This window comes from Nyctereutes procyonoides, unplaced genomic scaffold (genome assembly GCF_905146905.1).
Source record: "Nyctereutes procyonoides isolate TBG_1078 unplaced genomic scaffold, NYPRO_anot_genome, whole genome shotgun sequence".
Classification (NCBI taxonomy): domain Eukaryota; kingdom Metazoa; phylum Chordata; class Mammalia; order Carnivora; family Canidae; genus Nyctereutes; species Nyctereutes procyonoides.
In genome coordinates, this window is record NW_026575120.1 from 1911682 (window position 1) to 1930537 (window position 18856).

Below are 18856 nucleotides of genomic sequence, written 5' to 3' on the forward strand. Positions count from 1 at the left end.
TATCTTGGTATGGAGCCCTATAGGTTCATCTTATTTGTAACTCGATGGGCTTCCTGGACCTGGATGTCTGTTTCCTTCCCCAGACCACAGAAATTTTCTGCTATTATTTTTTCAACTATGTTTTCTGGCCCTTTATCCTTTCTTCTTCTGTAGTCTCTATAATGTGAATGTTATTTGTTGATATTGTTCCAAAGGTCCATTAAGATATCCTCACTTTTTAAAATTGTTTTTATTTTGCTGTTTTGTCTGAATGAATTTCATTGTTTTGTTTTCCGACTCACTGATCCTTTCTTCTGCTTCACTCAGCTTGTTGTGGAACACCATTATTGTATCTTCCAGTTCAGTTATCATATTCTTGAAGTCTGTAACTTCCCTTTGGTACTTTCTAATATTTTCTATCTCTTTGTTGAATTCTCCCTTCTCCAAAGTTCAATGAGCATATTTATAAAAATTATTTTGAACTTTTTATCAGGTAGATTGCTTATCTCTGTTTGATTAAAGTCTTTGTATGAGGTTTTGTCTTATTCTTTCATTTGGAACATATTGCTCTGTCTCCTGATTTTGTCTCTTTGTTCTGATTTCTATGTATTAGGCAAATCAGTGAGCTCTCCTAGTCTTGAAGGAATGCCTTGTGTAGGAGACGTCTCATGGTGTTCAAAGTGCTATGTCTTAGACACTCAACAGTAGTTCCTTTGTGATTTCTCACATGCCTTCTTCTTTGTTGAGATTGTGGCTACAGCGTTGGTTTGGGATAGGTTCTCACCTGAGGGTGCTGCTGTGCATGATTGCAGCACACAGGAGGACAAAGCTCTTGCCTGGCCTGGCTGATGCATGGCTGTGGCTCAGAGGTGGGCAGAGCCTTCAGTGGGGGCATGCCTTCCAGCACTAAAAAGTAAAGTGTTCCAAAATGGCACCTGCCAGCACCAGCATGAGCACATTAGAATGAGATTGCAAAAATGGTGGCCCCCATTGTGTTTGTCCCTGGAGTGCATCACAACAAATTTCTGCCTCTCCAACAGATCCTTTAAAACTAGTAAGTGGACCTCTTTCACACATGATCTAGGCACTTTCAAAATGGTGTTTTGGCACTAGGTGCTGGGGAAATGAATCTTTGTGCAAGCCCTTTAAGAGCATGTTCTCTGGAATGCCTGTGTGGCTCAGTTGGTTAAACATCTAACTCTTGGTTTTGGTCAGATCATGATCTCAGAGTTGTGAGATAGAGCCCCCATGGAGCTCTGTCCTGGGTATGGAGCATGCTTATGATTCTCTCTCTCCCTCTGCTCCTCCCCTCTACCCCCCCAAAAAAGAAAAATAAAATAAAATTTTGAAAAGAGCAGGTTCTCCATTCCCTATAGTTTCATGGTTTTACTGGATATAACCTCTGTTGATTTACAAAGCCAAACATTTTGAGGGCTCATCTCTTCTATGTAGAATCTAGGAGTTGGGGTGCTTGATGTAGAGAAAAGACTCCTGCTTCTCAAGGAAAAGTTCTGTGTTTTTGAGATCTCTCCTGATTGTGGATTGCTACACCTGGGGTGGTATTTGTTTTATTTTGCAAGATTATGTCTCTGCCTCTCCTACCCATTTCAATACTGCTCTTTTATTCTTTGTTATGGAGACTCTGTTTATCTGGTTTGCAGATCTTTTGATGAGAGAATCATTCTACATGTAGTTGTAAGTTTATTATGTTCCTGGGGAGAGGTGAATTTAGGATCTTCCTATGCCACCATCTTGAACTTCATTCCTATGATCCTGCTACTTATTTTTCTTAATATAAACTGTATTTTATTAAAGCTAAAAATTTGAATGAATACTAAGTTTTGAATCAATTGATGAATAATAGAAAATAAAATTATGCTGTAAATTTCCATTCTCATAAAACTATGAAGGAGGAAATCCAGATTCTTCAACTGCCTTGGATCAATTCATTTTCAATTCAATTTCTCTCACTTACCAATTGCTTATTCTTGATGATTAAGGGAAGGGAACATATAAAGTATACAATCCAACACAAGATTGTCATTTCCTATGAACATGAAATAAAATTACATTATTATTCACTTTTGATTCTTTATACTTAGATTATCACATTAATTATTTGCATGCAGAATCAATCAAACAGCAAATAAGTACTCTAGTAACTATATGAAGACAGATTTTGGTCTAAACAGATTTTATGAAAGTTTTGAAAGGTGTGTTTTTTTTTTTAATTTTTCTTTACAGAAACTTTAACAGAAATGTTAAAAAAGGGGGGGGGCAACAAAATGGGAAGGAAACCATTCAGCAAAAGTGGAGCCAGGAAGGCAGGGCAAGACAGTGGAAGAGTAGGATCCCCAAGTCACCTGTCCCCACCAACTTACCTAGATAACTTTCAAATCATCCTGAAAACCTACGAATTCAGCCTGAGATTTAAAGAGAGAACAGTTGGAATGCTACAGTGAGAAGAGTTCACTATTTTATCAAGGTAGGAAGACGGAAATAAATAAAGAAATAAAGCATCCAAAGGGGAGGGGACCCACGAGCACCCTGGCTAAGGCCGGGCAGCGATAGCCCCCAGGACAGGAAAATGGGAACTTTACCAGTCTTCCCAGATGAAAAGGCACTCGCAGGCACCTCGGGCAGGATCCCAGGAGGGGCAGTGATCAGGCTCCCAGGGGCACTAACAGAGGAACTGCACCCCGAGGGAGAGTGCGCCACACCCCGCAGCCGAGCTCCCTAAAGGGCTGGAGCCGGTGTCCCGCGGGGCCTCGGGAGCGGCTCCTGCCGGGGCTCTGCGTGGGGGGGGGGGGGGCGGAGCGGCCACGAGAGCGCAATTCCAGTGGTGTAGGCCTTGGAGCCCAAGCCCGTGGCACACAGCCCAGGATCCTGGGTTCCTCCTGGGACAGGCGAGTGGGGAGGACCCAGGACAGCGAGGATGCTCCTGCCGCTAGGCGGCCCGATCTGTGTAGGTCAGTGCCCCCGCCCCCGGATCATCCAGGCCCCCGGACTGGGAGCTGTGGTAGTTACTGGGGAGCTGACTCCAGAGCTGGAGAGCCGACCGCTGCCAGTGGTGTTGTCCCTCCTGGTGTCACCTTGTGCCTGGGACTGAGTGGGGCCATCAGGGAGCAGGGGCCTCACAGGATAAACAGCTCCCACTGAGCTGTGCACCTGGCAGGGGGCTGGGCAGCTCCCCAGGTGCACACACTTGAGAATCAGCACAGCAGGCCCCTCCCCCAGACTATCAGCTGGAAGGACAGGGGGAGAACAAGTTCTTGACCAAGCAGCACTGGAAAGCTCCAGGGGAAGTTGAGGGACTTACAGTATATAGAATCAGAGGATACACCTCCTTGGTTATTTTTGTTTTTATTTTTTTTTTTGTTTTCCTTTTTTGTTCTTTGTTTCCCCCTGTTTTTCTCTTTTTTTTCCTTCCTTTTTACAGTACAACTTGTTTTTAGCTACTCTGCACTGAGCAAAATGACTAGAAAGAAGAACTCACCACAAAAGAAAGAATCAGAAACAATACTCTCTCCCACAGAGTTACAGAATTTGGATTACAATTTGATGTCAGAAAGCCAATTTGGAAGCACAATTATAAAGCTAAAAATAAAATAATAAAAAATAAGAGCTTTAAATAATACACTGGACCAGATGGATTTCACAGATATTTACTGAACTTTACATCCAAACGCAAATGAATACACATTCTTCTCAAGTGCCCATGGAACTTTCTCCAGAATAGACCACATACTGGGTCACAAATCAGATCTTAACTGATACCAAAAGATTGGGATTGTCCCCTGCATATTTTCAGACCATAATGCTTTGAAACTAGAACTGAATCACAAGAAGAAATTTGGAAGAAATTCAAACATGTGGAGGTTAAAGACCATCCTGCTAAAAGATGAAACGGTCAACCAGCAAATTAGAGAAGAATTAAAAAGATTCATGGAAACTAATGAGAATGAAGATACAACCGTTCAAAATCTTTGGGATACAGCAAAAGCAGTCCTGAAAGGGAAATACATCACAATACAACCATCTCTCAAAAAACTGGAAAGAACTCAAATCCAAAAGCTAACCTTGCACCTAAAGGAACTGGAGAAAGAACAGCAAATAAAACCTACACCCAGCAGAAGAAGAGAGTTAATAAAGACTCAAGCAGAACTCAATGAAATAGAGACCAGAAGAACTGTGGAATAGATCAACAAAACCAGGAGTTGGTTCTTTGAAAGAATTAATAAGATAGATAAACCATTAGCCAGCCTTATTAAAAACAAAAGAGAAAAGAAATTAATAAAATCACAAGTAAAAAAGGAGAGATCACCACCCATACCAAGGAAATACAAATGATTTTAAAAACTTATTATGAGCAGCTATATGCCAATAAATTAGTCAATCTAGAAGAAATGAATGCATTTCTGGAAAACTACAAACTACCAAAACTGTAACAGGAAGAAATAGAAAACCTGAACAGAGGGGGGGGGGAATTAAAGCAGCCATCAAAAACCTCCCAAGGCACAAAAGTCCAGGGCCAGATGGCTTCCCAAGGGAATTCTATCAAACGTTTAAAGAAGAAACCATACCTATTCTACTAAGGCTGTTCCAAAGGATAGAAAGGGATGGAATACTTCCAAACTTGTTCTATGAGGCTCACATCACCCTGATCCCAAAACCAGACAAAGACCCCACCAAAAAGGAGAATTATATACCAATATCCCTGATGAACACAGATGCAAAAATTCTCAACAATAAACAGCCAGCAGTACATTAAGAAGATTATTCACCATGACCAAGTGGGTTTTATCCCCAGGATACAAGGCTTGTTCAACACTTGTAAAGCAATCAACGTGATAGATCATATCAACAAGAGAAAAAACAAGAACCATATGATCCTCTCAATAGATGTAGAGAAAACATTTCACAAGATACATCATGCATTCCTGATCAAACTCTTCAAAGTGTAGAGATAGAGGGAACATTCCTCAGCATCTTAAACTCATCTATGAAAAGCCCACAGCAAATATCATTCTCAATGGGGGAAATACTGGGAGCCTTTCCCTTAAGATCAGGAACAAGACAGGGATATCCACTCTCACCACTGCTATTCAAAATAGCACTAGAAGTCCTAGCCTCAGCAATCAGGCAATAAAAAGAAATAAAAGGCATTCAAATTGGCAAAGAAGAAGTCAAACTCTCCCTCTTCACAGATGACATGATACTGTACATAGAAAACCCAAAAGACTCCATCCCAAGATTGCTAGAATTCATACAGCAATTCGGCAGTGTGGCGGATGCAAAATCAATGCCCAGAAATCAGTGGCATTTCTATACACCAACAATGAGACCGAAGAAAGAAATTAAGGAGTCAATCCCATTTACAATTACACCCAAAAGCATAAGATACCTAGGAATAAACCTAACCAAAGAGGTAAAGGATCTATACCCTAAAAACTACAGAACACTTCTGAAAGAAATTGAGGAAGACACAAAGAGATGGAAAAATATTCCATGCTCATGGATTGGAATTAATATTGTGAAAATGTCAATGCTACCCAGGGCAATGTACACATTTAATGCAATCCCTATCAAAATACCATGGACCTTCTTCAGAGTTGGAAAAAATCATCTTAAGATTTGTGTGGAATCAGAAAAGGCCCCGAATAGCCAGGGGACTATTAAAAAAAGAAAACCAAAGCTGGAGGCATCACAATGCCAGATTTCAGGTTGTACTACAAAGCTGTGATCATGAAGACAGTGTGGTACTGGCAGAAAAACAGACACATAGATCAATGGGACAGAATAGAGAATCCAGAAATGGGCCCTCAACTCTATGGTCAACTAATATTTGACAAAGGAGGAAAGACTATCCACTGGAAAAAAGACAGTCTCTTCAATAAATGGTGCTGGGAAATTGGACAGCCACATGCAAAGACCATTCTCTTACACCATACACAAAGATAAACTCAAAATGGATTAAAGATCTAAATGTGAGACAAGATTCCATCAAAATCCTAGAGGAGAACGCAAGCAACACCCTTTTTGAATTTGGCCACAGCAACTTCTTGCAAGATACATCCATGAAGGCAAAGGAAACAAAAGCAAAAATGAATTATTGGAACTTAATCAAGATAAAAAGCTTCTGCACAGCAAAATAAACAGTCAACAAAACTAAAAGACAACCTATAGAATGGGAGAAGGTATTTCCAAATGACATATCAGATAAAGGGCTAGTATCCAAGATCTATAAAGAATTTATTAAACTCAACAGCAAAGAAAGAAACAATCCACAATCATGAAATGGGCAAAAGACATGAACAAAAATCTCACAGAGGAAGACATAGACGTGGCCATCAAGCACATGAGAAAATGCTCTGCATCACTGCCATCAGGGAAATACAAATCAAGACCACAATGAGATACCACCTCACACCAGTGAGAATGTTGAAAATTAACAAGACAGGAAACAACAAATGTTGGAGAGGGTGTGGAGAAAGGGGAACCCTCTTGCACTGTTGGTGGGAATGTGAACTGGTGCAGCCACTCTGGAAAACTGTGTGGAGGTTCCTCAAAGAGTTAAAAATAAATCTGCCCTAGGACCCAGTAATTGCACTGTTGGGGATTTACCCCAAAGATACAGATGCAGTGAAACGCCGGAACATCTGCACCCCAATGTTTATAGCAGCAATGTCCACAATAGCCAACCTGTGGAAGGAGCCTCAGTGTCCATCGAAAAATGAATGGATAAAGAAGATGTGGTCTGTGTATACAATGGAATATTATTCAGCCATTAGAAATGACGAGTACCCACCATTTGCTTCAATGTGGATGGAACTAGAGGGTGTTATGCTGAGTGAAGTAAGTCAATCAGAGAAGGACAAACATTATATTGTCTCATTCATTTGGGGAATATAAAAAATAGTGAAAGGGAATATGGGGTAAAGGAGAGAAAATGAGTGAATATATCAGAGAGGGAGATAGAACATGAGAGACTCCTAACTCTGGGAAACGAACAAGGGGTAGTGGAAAGGGAGGTGGGCTGCGGGTTGGGGTGACTGGGTGATGGTCACTGAGGGGGGCACTTGACGGGATGAGCACTGGGAGTTATGCTATATGTTGGCAAATTGAGCTCCAATTAAAAAAAAAGTGGAGCCAGGATTGTGCAATAAGGAAATTTTCAACAGGGAGTTATTAATGGGCTAAGGACTTGGCACTAAAGAGCAGGTTTCAAATATATTTAAATATAAAGCAAAGAATAATACCCTACCTCAGTTTCCTTCATTGTCTGCTGAGTTACTTATGGGTTCCACAGTAGGCTCTGCTTTGGATTAAACCATTCATGCTTCCCAAGCACTTCAGCCAGAGGCAATTGTGGAGTTAATCTTACAGATTCTCCTTCCTCAGAAATTATTGTCTTGTGCTTTTTATGTCCAATGTCCAATAATTTTTTCTTTTTTTCTCATTTATTTGTTTTATTTTTGTTTTTTTCTAAGAGAGAAAATGTGCACAAGTTTGGGACAGGGAGGGACAGAAGGAGAGGGAGAGAAAAAGTCTTAAGCAGGCACCATGTCCAGCCTGGATCCTGACACTGGTCTCCATCCCACCACCCTGAGATCGTGATCTGGGCCAAAATCAAACATTGGACAGTTAACTGACTGAGCCATACAGACACTCCTGAAAATTGTTTTATGCGTTTTATCTAGTTTTATGGTTGTTTGAGGTAAGAAGAAAAATCTAGTCCCTATTACTCCAACATGACTGGAAGCAGAAGTATTTACTTTTCATCTTAAACAAAAGAAACCAAAACAAGAGAAAATTAAAACTTACATTATATTTTGTGTTCATGTTGAAGCTGGCAGTTTCATTTGGTTCTTGTGTTAAATGATGTATCAGAAGTTATCTTGAGACAAAAGTCTTAGTTTCAAAAAAAAAGTCTAAGTTTCTTAATGCAGGGAGGTTGGTAGTGGCATCATTTCCTTTTCAGAGCATTGAAGTTAATATAACATTTCTAATTAAGCATATCTGGAGTTCTATTATGTGGTTTTAACTAAGTGAATAATCAAATGTTCTAAAAAATTCACCAAGACAAACCACATTTTGAAGATAATTAAAAACCAGAGACTCATTAGAAAACTGTTTAGTTGTCATGTCTACTCTAACAATAGACTATTCATCAACTACATTATGAGGCAAAAACTTTGAAGACCTAATTGAATATGAGAGGTTATAAAAAATTTAAGCTATTGAGCATTCTGAAATACAAAATTCTATTTATTATTATGAAAAAGAAATAAATTGCATTGTGAATGGATTGTATGTTTAAGATATTAGCTAATAATACAGTGAAAACTATATGATTTGCAAAACAATAAAGTATAACAAAAAGACTAATAAAACAGAACAAAAGTCCAGAAGCAGACTCCTACATAGAAGGTCATTTGATTTGTGACATAGGTTACATTGAAATGCTGTGGGAAGGAAATATCCTTTTAATAAATGGTGTTAGGTTAATTAAATATCTACATGGAAAAGACCAAACCAAATCTCTATTATACAAAATATAAAAAGCAGTTCAAGCTGTATTGTAGATCTAATATTTAAGTGAAATAATAAAGCTTTAGAGGAAAACATAAGAGAATATCTTCAAGACCTTGATGTAGGCAAGGATTTCTTCAAAAGACACAAAGCTAAAGAGAGCTGAGATAAAGAAAAGTCAACTACCATCCTGAAAAAGGATTTGCTATATGTATTTGGGAAAGGACTCATAAAACTATTGAAAAATCTCCTGTAAATTAAAAGGATAAAATATCAACCCATAAAAAAAATAGACAAAAAAACAGCATTTCACAGATGAGAATATCCAAAAGCATATACATATAAACATATAAAATGTCACTCAATTCATTAATCATTGGACAAAAACAAATTAAAGTCACACATTTAACAGAATGGCTAAAATGGTAAAGGCAGAATATACCAATTAAGAAGAGTGAGGAGCACCTGAAAACTAATTTCCTGATAATGTAAATTGGTAAAAATACTTTGAAATATTGCTTATCATTATCTACTAAACCTGAATATTTGCATTCTCTATTATATATAAATTCCATTCCTTCATATTAACAAAAAATGTTAACATTAACATATACTTTTATATAGTGGGAACAAACCAAAACACATAGACAATAATGTTCATAACAACATTATTTATATTAACTCAATATGAAAAACAACCAAAAGTCAATTTATAGTAAAATGGACAAATTTTTACTCATACAACAGAACACATCAATGAGAACAAATGAACTACACTATTATGCCTCAGTAATTCACAAATAGAATAATGTATGAAAAAATCTAAGCATAAAGAAAAATGCATTAATACATTTATAAAATATTCAAAAACATGCAAAACTAAAATATGGTATTAGAAGCTAAGATTATGGAAATTTATTTTCTCCCAATATTTGCTAAATTCATTATATAAAAAAATACATGTATCTTTGAAACACAATTTATAAACAGATCCAAATGATTTTATCACTAAATGCTGCAGCTAGTTTTTAATTAAAGATTCAAATTATTCATAAAGAACTTATTTGACAGATATTTAAGGATAATTTTAATTATGTCATGAATATATAATCTGTAAGCCTCAGTAAGAAGGCCAATAAATACATCCACAGTAAAAATACATAAAATAAAATTCTTAACTTTGAATTCTAGTCATTCTTTTGAAAGCATTTGATCCATTTTATATTTCCTCCTTCTCTTCCAGCCAAGATTTGAGGTTTTTTTTTAAATGCCTCTAATGATTAGCAAAGCAGAAACTGTAAGACAACTTATCTATTTCAAAAGTATATAAAGTAAAGGAATCTCTAGGTGGCTCAGTCAGTTAAGTGTCTGCCTTCAGCTCAGGTCATACTCTCAGGGTCCTGGGGTAGAGCCCCAGGTGGGGCTCCCTGCTCAGTGGGAAGTCTGCTTCTCCCTCTGCCCCTCACCCTGATCTCTCAAATAAATTAAGCATTTAAAAAAAGTACATAGAGACTTGTCTACTTTTTTCCAGGTACCCTTTTAAGTGTGACACCATCAGAGGCACAGGGTGCTGAAGTCAGTGAAGCATCCAACTCTGCTTTAGGCTGGGGTTGTGATCACTGGGTTGTACAATGGGACCCTGCCTTGATCTCCATCCTGAACGCAGAGTCTGTTTAAGATTCTCTCTCTCTCTCTCTCTCTCTCTCTCTCTCTCTCTCTTTCTCTCTCTCTCTCTTTCTGCCCCTCCCCTGCCTCACTCTCTCAAATAAATAAATACATCTTAAAAAAAAAAAAAAGAGTGACACCATCAACAAAACCCTAGAATAGGGAGCAAGGACATGAGGGCTTTGGGCAAATCTGGGTGTTGCCCAGATTCTGGGCAAAGCCTGCCATAAACTGGATGTTCCAGTAGCAGCCAGAGCAAAAGTCAAGGCCCAGACTGTGCAATAGTGCACAAGAGGCTATCTGGTGGAAGTTTCAATGAGTGTACAATGAAGCATTACTTTTAATAGTACACATCTCTAGGTCAAAGAAGCCTAATACAGTATTGTTTGAACTTAATATTATTTTGTTAATATGTTCATTAGGGTGGAGGAAACAATGGAAGAGAAATAAGTCCTATTTCCACCTCATAGTTTTCCAAAATTATGCCTTGTTATTTTTGATAATAATTTCCTAGACTCATTTGAGTGTCCCAACTGGGATTTAGAATAGAGGAAATCTTGAATAAATCAGATAGTGAAACACATCTCAGTTTTACTTTAAATTTAGACGACATAAGTCTCTACACATGTTTAGAAATTATAATACATTTCAAAGTGGAAATGAAGCCATATATAATTTTAAAAGCCTCAGATTGGGATGCCTGGTGGCTCAGCGGTTGAGCGTCTGCCTTGGGCTCAGAGTGTGATCCCGGGGTGCAGTGATCGGGTCCGCATCAGGCTCCCTGCCAGGAACCTGCTTCTCCCTCTGCCTGTGTCTCTGCCTCTCTCTCTGTGTGTTTCTCTCATGAATAAATAAATATAATCTTTTAAAAACTAAAAGCTTCAGATTTAGTCTATCAAAATGCATTTTCAAATTTTAATAGGGATATAAGGAATAAGCAGTGAACCACAGAATTAGATTGAAGAAATGATTAAAAAATTTAGAGTAATGTCTATGATTGAGTGAGGTATGGAGAGAAGAACTAACAGACAGCACATTTGTTAGGATTATAACAAAAATCCATTGGAAACTATGGCTAAGAAGTAAAAGTTCACTAGAACTATAGAATGCTAAATTTGAAATCACATTCTTACTCAAATGTTATACTCGGAAAATGATTGCTTTCTGATAGATCAGAATGGTGGTACATACAGTTGTTTATAAAAATGGACACATGCTAGATTTGGGAGAATTTAGTGGCCGTATCATAAGGACATTCATCTATGGAACTAGGAGATCCAGGCAACCATCCTCAATGGAGATAAATCTAAAAATATTCAGCATTTGCTGTACATGGATGTCAGTCTTTCCCTTGGCATTATAACTGCTGGCAGTCATGACTGTCCTCATCAAACTCAATACTACCATTCCTACCAAGCAGACACAGACCTTCGCAACTTTTGCTGACAACCAGCCCAGTGTACTCATTCAGGTTTACAGAAGTGACTGTGCCATGGCCAAGGATAACAACCTGTTTGGCAAGTTTGAACACACAGACACACTTCCTGTACACCTCAAATGGAAGTCACTTTTGATATTGATCACAGTGACATTCTCAGTGTCTCTCCCTTCCAAGAATTGGCTTGCATCCTGTGCATTCAATGTGAAAGCAACTGTTAAAGATGAAAACCTCAAGATCTCCTTGAGAACAAACAAAAAATTCTTGATAAGTGTAATGAAATCATCAAATGGCTTGATAAGAATCGGACTACAGAGAAGAAAGATTAAGAACATTAGCAGAAAGGGCTGGAGAAAGTTTTCAGTCCCACCACTACCAACCTACCCCAGAGTACAGGAGGCATCTCAGGAGGAATGCCTGGGACTTCCCTCATGGTGGATCTCCTCCACATGATGGTATCTCCCTTGATCCCTTTACTGAAGAGATTGATTCGGCCAACCCAAGCATAGGATAACCATTGTTCCACAAAAAATATCGAAGGATCCAAATGTGTAGTAAATCCCATGGTAATTTTAAAGCTGAGCTACTATAGTAAATAACTAGTCATTCTTTATACTTGAATATGGAATATGTATATAGGGAAGGGAAATATTGCAACTTATAAGTACTGTATCATATATGGAAAATGAAATGTCTTAAATAAAACTGTATTTAAAATTGGTAAAAAACAAACAGACAAAAGAACAAGCCATATGGGTGAACTTGGAAGCAAATCCTCCAGCCCAGGTCAGCCTACAGAAGACTGGAGACACAGATAACATCTTGACTGCAACCCAGTTTTCTGACTCATAGAAACCTGAGATAATAAACATTCGTTTTAAACCACTAAGTTTGGAGGTGATTTATTCTGTAGCAGTAATAATTAATATAAAACTATATCAATAAGCCTCTCTTTTTCAATACTTTGAATACTGAGTTACACAGAAGGAAAAAAGTTGGAGTTCATCCATAGAGAAAGAACCTGAAAGAAATGCCCTTCAGTTTCCACTATCCACACTACTGCCCTGATCCATGTCCTTTTGGAAGTCTTGTCTAAGTTTCCATTTGAGCTACTCCCATTTTTTCCAGGGGATTTGCACTTCATATTATCCAGAACATATTTCTGGCATATTCAGAACAAGATCCAGAACTACCAAATGTTGCTAACTGATAGCTTTAAAATAGATTAACAATTTTTCTAAGCAAAAGAGAGCTCAGATAATATCAGAAATGAGAAAGAATTTATAACAACAAAGAAATTTTATAAACTATAAGTAAATATAAAGCTCACGCTAAAATATTTGGATACATTGAATGGATGATTATCTGGAACAAATAAATCAATCAAAAGGTTTCAGAAAGAACTAAATACCTAAATGGACAAAAAACTATCCCACAAGTCAGATAATTTAATGATAAATTATTTTAAGTTTAATGTTTTTCTAAAAATTCTGGCCGATGCCACAGACTGTGAAGTATTTAATAAGGTATAACAATTGGAAAATGAAAGGAAAAAATGTTTAACTTATTGTATAATCATCTAAAAATCCAAAGAGAATAATAAAACCTAAAGAATTTAAATAGAAAATAGGGATCCCTGGGTGGCTCAGCGGTTTAGCGCCTGCCTTCGGCCCAGAGCCTTGTCCTGGGGTCCCGGGATCGAGTCCCACATCGGGCTCCCTGCATGGAGCCTGCTTCCCCCTCTGCCTGTGTCTCTGTGTCTCTCATTAATAAATAAATAAAATCTTTAAAAAAAAGAATTTAAATAGAATATACACACACAATACACACCACAAATATACCTATGTGTGAATGCCTGTTTTACTCAATTTCTTTCCTATAATGCAGCAGAAAACAGAAGATACTATATCAAAGCAAATCAAAACCTTATATTCAAATTTTTAAAATAATGTTAGATAAAGCCAAAAGAAAAAGAATGCAACAGAACCTCTTCAAATAGAACCTCTTCGAATACAATTACAAACTTTACAAAATTATAAAATAGCATGTACATAAAAGGAAAGGCATTCATTATTTTATAATTAGAAATATACTGCACTATAAAGATAAGACCCAGAAAGTCAGGGACTATGCCTTGCTCATTTGCTATTTAATTAGAGTTTGGCATTATGCTTAGTATGTATTGGAGTTGGTATTCTTTTTTTTAAAGATTTTATTTATTTAATCATGAGAGAGAGGGGGAGAGAGAAGCAGAGGCACAGGCAGAGGGAGAAGAAGCAGGCTCCACGCGAGGAACCTGACTTGGAACTTGATCCTGGGTCTCCAGGATCACGCCCTGAGCTGAAGGTGGCGCTAAACCGCTGAGCCACCCAGGCTGCCCTGGAGTTGGTATTCAATAAAAATTTTTGAATGAAGAGGCACCTGGGTGGCTCAATTACTTAAGATCCAAATTTTGGTTTAGGTCATGATCTCAGGGTCATGAGATCGAATCCTGTGACAGGCTCTCTTCTCAGGAGAGTGTCTGCTTGATATTCTCCCTCTCTGCCCCTCCCCCTGCTCGTGCTCTCTCTCTTTCTCTCTCAAATAAATAAATCTTTAAAAAAAATTTAAAAACAGGGATCCCTGGGTGGCGCAGCCTTTGGCGCCTGCCTTTGGCCCAGGGCACGATCCTGGAGACCCGGGATCGAGTCCCACATCGGGCTCCCGGTGCATGGGGCCTGCTTCTCCCTCTGCCTGTGTCTCTGCCTCTCTCTCTCTCTCTCTCTGTGACTATCATAAATAAATTTAAAAAAATTAAAAAAAAATTAAAAACATAATAATCTCAAAAAACCCTGAAATACTTTGATAAATTGTATATGACAGAAAATCTTTATATTAGAATAACCACAATATGACACTCTTAAAATTAACTTTTTAAGTTTGAATAGATTTATGAAAGCTTCCCATACTGAAGAAGAAAGAAAGTGGTCCTCTCTTATGGCCTTTGAAGTTGCTTCTTCCTGCATCAGGTGCCCCTATCTCTTTCAATGTAACAACCCATTTATCCTATCTTTATGGCAGCCACAAGGGGGAGTTACTTGCCTCTTTGATCCAAGGTCCCAAATTGGCTGTTCACTGCCTAGACACAAATTGCTACTGCTTTATCCAGTGATCCTATCCAGTAACTTGCCCCAGGTACCCTCCTCTTTCCTCCATTATTGATGATGAACATGATTGATGCCGCATCTACTGTTTGTAGGAATAGTCTGTTAAATGTTTTCTGGGCTCTGAATTCTGTTTTCTTTTGTTCAAGGAGTTCTCTTAGATTTTGATCTCTTTAAAGTTCTTAGTTGCTTTTTGAGAATGGTCATGTATTTGTCCTCCTGTTTGGGGTTATTTGTACAGATTTGGTGCAGGAGGAGGGGACTTCAACATATAATCAGTCTGCTGTCTTGAATTGGAGTTATTGCCTGTGTTTCGTGAAAAAGACACACCTACAGGGCACCTGGGTGGCTCAGTTAGTTAGGCATCTACTTTGGCTCAGGTCATGATGTCAGGGTCCTGGAATTGAGCCCCTCATGGGGCTCCCAGATCAGCAGAAAGCCTGATCCTTTCCCTCTCCCTCTGCCCCTCCCTCTACTCATGCTCACTCTCTTTCTCTCTCTCTTAAATAAATAAAGAAAATCCTAAAAGAGAGAGATACACCTAAAACAAAACGACAAGTATGGTAACCACAAGAATGTACCTCTCAGATCTCCGACTACAACAATCAGAACAGACTGGGATCTGAACTCCTCTTCTGAAATCCAAATGTTCACACTAAGGCCATGCTTCTTACGGGCTACTTACAGTGGTGAGTAAGCATGGCAGTAGTACCCAGGTAGCTGTTCCTGGGAAAAACAGGACTCCTCTTGACATACGAGGTTGGCTTCATGTTTGCACCAGCTGCCTTGTTGAAGTTTCTTTAGAACATCATAGTAGTCTGAGATTCTTCTATTCACCCTTCCTTCTCTGTATCCTTTTCTGGGATCCCTCACACAACTTCTCCTTGCTTTCTCCCTATTTTTTCTCACAGATGTTGTCATAATACATTTCTTACAGGAGTAATCCTGTTTTGATGTCTGCTTCTTAAGAATCTGAGCTAACACACACAATTAAACAAACCACACACACACACACATGCACATATAAATATACACGTGTGTTACATACACACACACACACACACACACACATATATATATACAGTTTTTCATATATGTATGAAAAAATAAGAGAAATCCAGGATGAGACTCAAGGGTTGGTTGGACTCTGAGTCCAGAAATAAGTCATCAAATTTGGTAATGAGTAGTGGGGATCAAGTGTTCATATAACTAGTGAACTAGAGAAGCCAGGCTTTTCTACCAGTGAAACTGAAGGCTGAGGAAAAGCTCCTCTTATGTGACATAGACCTGAAAACATGTGGAACTACTGCCCTGGCCTGTAACTCCATCAAGCTGTTAGCTGCAGTGGATGGAGAAAAAAAGAATAAATACTTCAGACAGGACCTAAGTGAAATCATATGCCCCCCAAGTGACTGGATCTATTGTTTGGGGGAGAGCACGCCAACCAGCCAAAGATCAGATTTCACACTTTTTTTCTGGTTTATAGGCAACAACAAGACTTCTAGAAAAAAAAGGGGACAAGTAGAAAAAGAGAGAAGAATATTCCAATCAAGATAAACTTTCATGTGGAAATTACAAATCACTGGAGGAACCCTAACACTAAGAAAGACAAAAACTCAGCAATACAGAGGCCAATTTTTTCAAAATAAAAAACTTTTAAAAGCACAATGCTAAAAACTTTGAAGTAAGTATATTTAAAATCTTCAGAAGGGGTGGTGGAAGGGGAGGAGGGCGGGGGGTGGGGGTGAATGGGTGACGGGCACTGAGGGGGACACTTGCCGGGATGAGCACTGGGTGTTATTCTGTATGTTGGTAAATTGAACACCAATAAAAATTAATTTATGAAAAAAATAATAATAAAAAAATATAAAATCTTCAGAGAGATAAAGGGAAGAATCACATCCATAAAAATAAACAAGAAAATATGAAAAATTATCCTCGCTAAGACCCATGTGTATTTATTTATCCCATACTTCCGTAAGAAGATAAATATGGAAAAAAAAGAAAAGAGAGGGATTTAAAATTATATAGAAGATAGAAGCTGCAACATAAATAGTTCCCAGAACAGAAAAGCATCATTTGAAGAGCTAATCAAGTAAAAGATCTCCAGAAAAAAAGAAAGATGTGTGTTTTGCAAAAACACACCAAGTAATTAAACAGATAAAAAAATTATACCCAGATACATATCATCATCTACAAAATACCAAGAAGAAAGAGAGAATGGCTAAAATGCTATCAAAGACAAATGGGAAAAGAAAGAAAGAGAAAGAAAGAAAGAAAGAAAGAAAGAAAGAAAGAAAGAAAGAAAGAAAGAAAGAAGAAAGAAGGAAGGAAGGAAGGAAGAGAAGGAAAGAAGAAGGAAGAAGAAAGAAAGAAAGAGAGAAGAGAAGAAAGAAAGAGAGAGAGAGAGAGAGAGAAAGAAAGAAAGAAAGAAAGAAAGAAAGAAAGAAAGAAAACATATTAGTCATCTTGGGTTGCTATAATAACAAAATATTGGATGACTTAAACAGCAAACACTTCCTCACAGTTCCAGAGGCTGACAGCCTGGTGAGTTCTTGGTAAGAGCTTGTTTCTGGCTTGCAGTGGGCTCTCTTCTTGTTGTATTATCACATGACAAAGAGCTGTGGGATCTCTTCCTCTTTCAAGGGCACTCATCCCATAATGGCAATTAAGCCAAACTTTTCTTTTCTGTCTCTTTAAAAACCTCCAGATTTAGGGCAGATAGAAAGCAGTATACATTCTTTTAGTTGCATTTTAAAATATTATTTGAGTCTTTAAAACTTGCAATAAAAATCAATAAATTTTATAATGTTGATGTGCATAAACTTCCAGAGTCTACTTTGAATGTTTACATGAAAAGGAAATTAATTTTATAAAGGAGTGGTCACAGGACACCTGGGTGGCTCAGCGGTTGAGCATCTGCCTTTGGCTCCAGGGGTGATTCTGGAGTCCCAGTATCGAGTCCTGCATTGGGCTCCCTGCATGGAGCCTGCTTCTCCCTCTGCCTGTGTCTCTGCCTCTCTCTGTGTCTCTCATGAATAAATAAATAAAATATTAAAAAAAAAAAGGAGTGGTCACAATGTGTAAGAAATCTTCAGAAGGAGGGAGAGGCCTGGAAAAACGTGAATACCTGAGCAAAACTCAGAGCTTGGTAATTCTATGACATAAAAGGAGTCTGGGGCAAAGCAATCTTAGAAGCTAGGGAATTAAAACCTGACTTTTGTCTTTTAATCTATGTGCACACATCTACAAAATGTTGAGTAAATGCTATAATGGTACCATGGGAACTGTCAATATTGATATTGCTTATAGATAAAGGAAAATCACACAGTAAAAACAGACTAAGCAAACCAATTTAACCATGTCAGAAAATTCCGATTACAGACATTTTTGAGATCTACTCCATGCAGATATCTATTCATCATGCTTTTCCTTAAGTGTATCATTAAATCTGCATCATTTTATTTTCATTATAAATTGCTTGATTTTTAAAATCATGTATTTGTATTTTGTTTCTTGATCATGCTCTTTCAGATCACAACTTATAAAATGATACCATCTTGCTGGCAGAGTTCCATCAAACACAGCATTGTGTTTAATTAGAGTTTTCTTTCTGTCATTCTGTCTGATATTTTAGAAGGAAATTGTCTACAAATAACATTTTTGTTCGTGTAAATTGTCTTTGTCTCTTAATCGCTATTATGTGTTATGTTTACACAATATGAACAGACTGTCAGTTAGATAAAACATCATTTCACTGTCATTGAAAACACCCGCTTTAAATATAAGAAGTCCTCACTTTAAATAGTAGTGTGGAGCAGTGAAAATGATCATACCAGTTGAAAATGTGATAACCAAGTTTAGTCAGTGAGAAAAATTATATTAGTTCCATTAATCTTAACATTAGCTTTTGTCCAAACATTAAGAAGTCTCTTGCAATAAGCTATAAATGTATAGGAAATTTTTTTTAATTTTTTTTAAAATCTATTTATGATAGTCACAGAGAGAGAGAGAGAGAGAGGCAGAGACACAGGCAGAGGGAGAAGCAGGCTCCATGCACCGGGAGCCCGATGTGGGATTCGATCCTGGGTCTCCAGGA

General features: G+C 37.9%; 1 pseudogene; it reads left to right on the forward strand.

Moving 5' to 3' along the window:
• Nucleotides 1-2914: 2914 nt before the first annotated feature.
• On the forward strand, nt 2915-12128 carry LOC129516097 (heat shock cognate 71 kDa protein-like; annotated as a pseudogene).
• Nucleotides 12129-18856: the final 6728 nt, after the last annotated feature.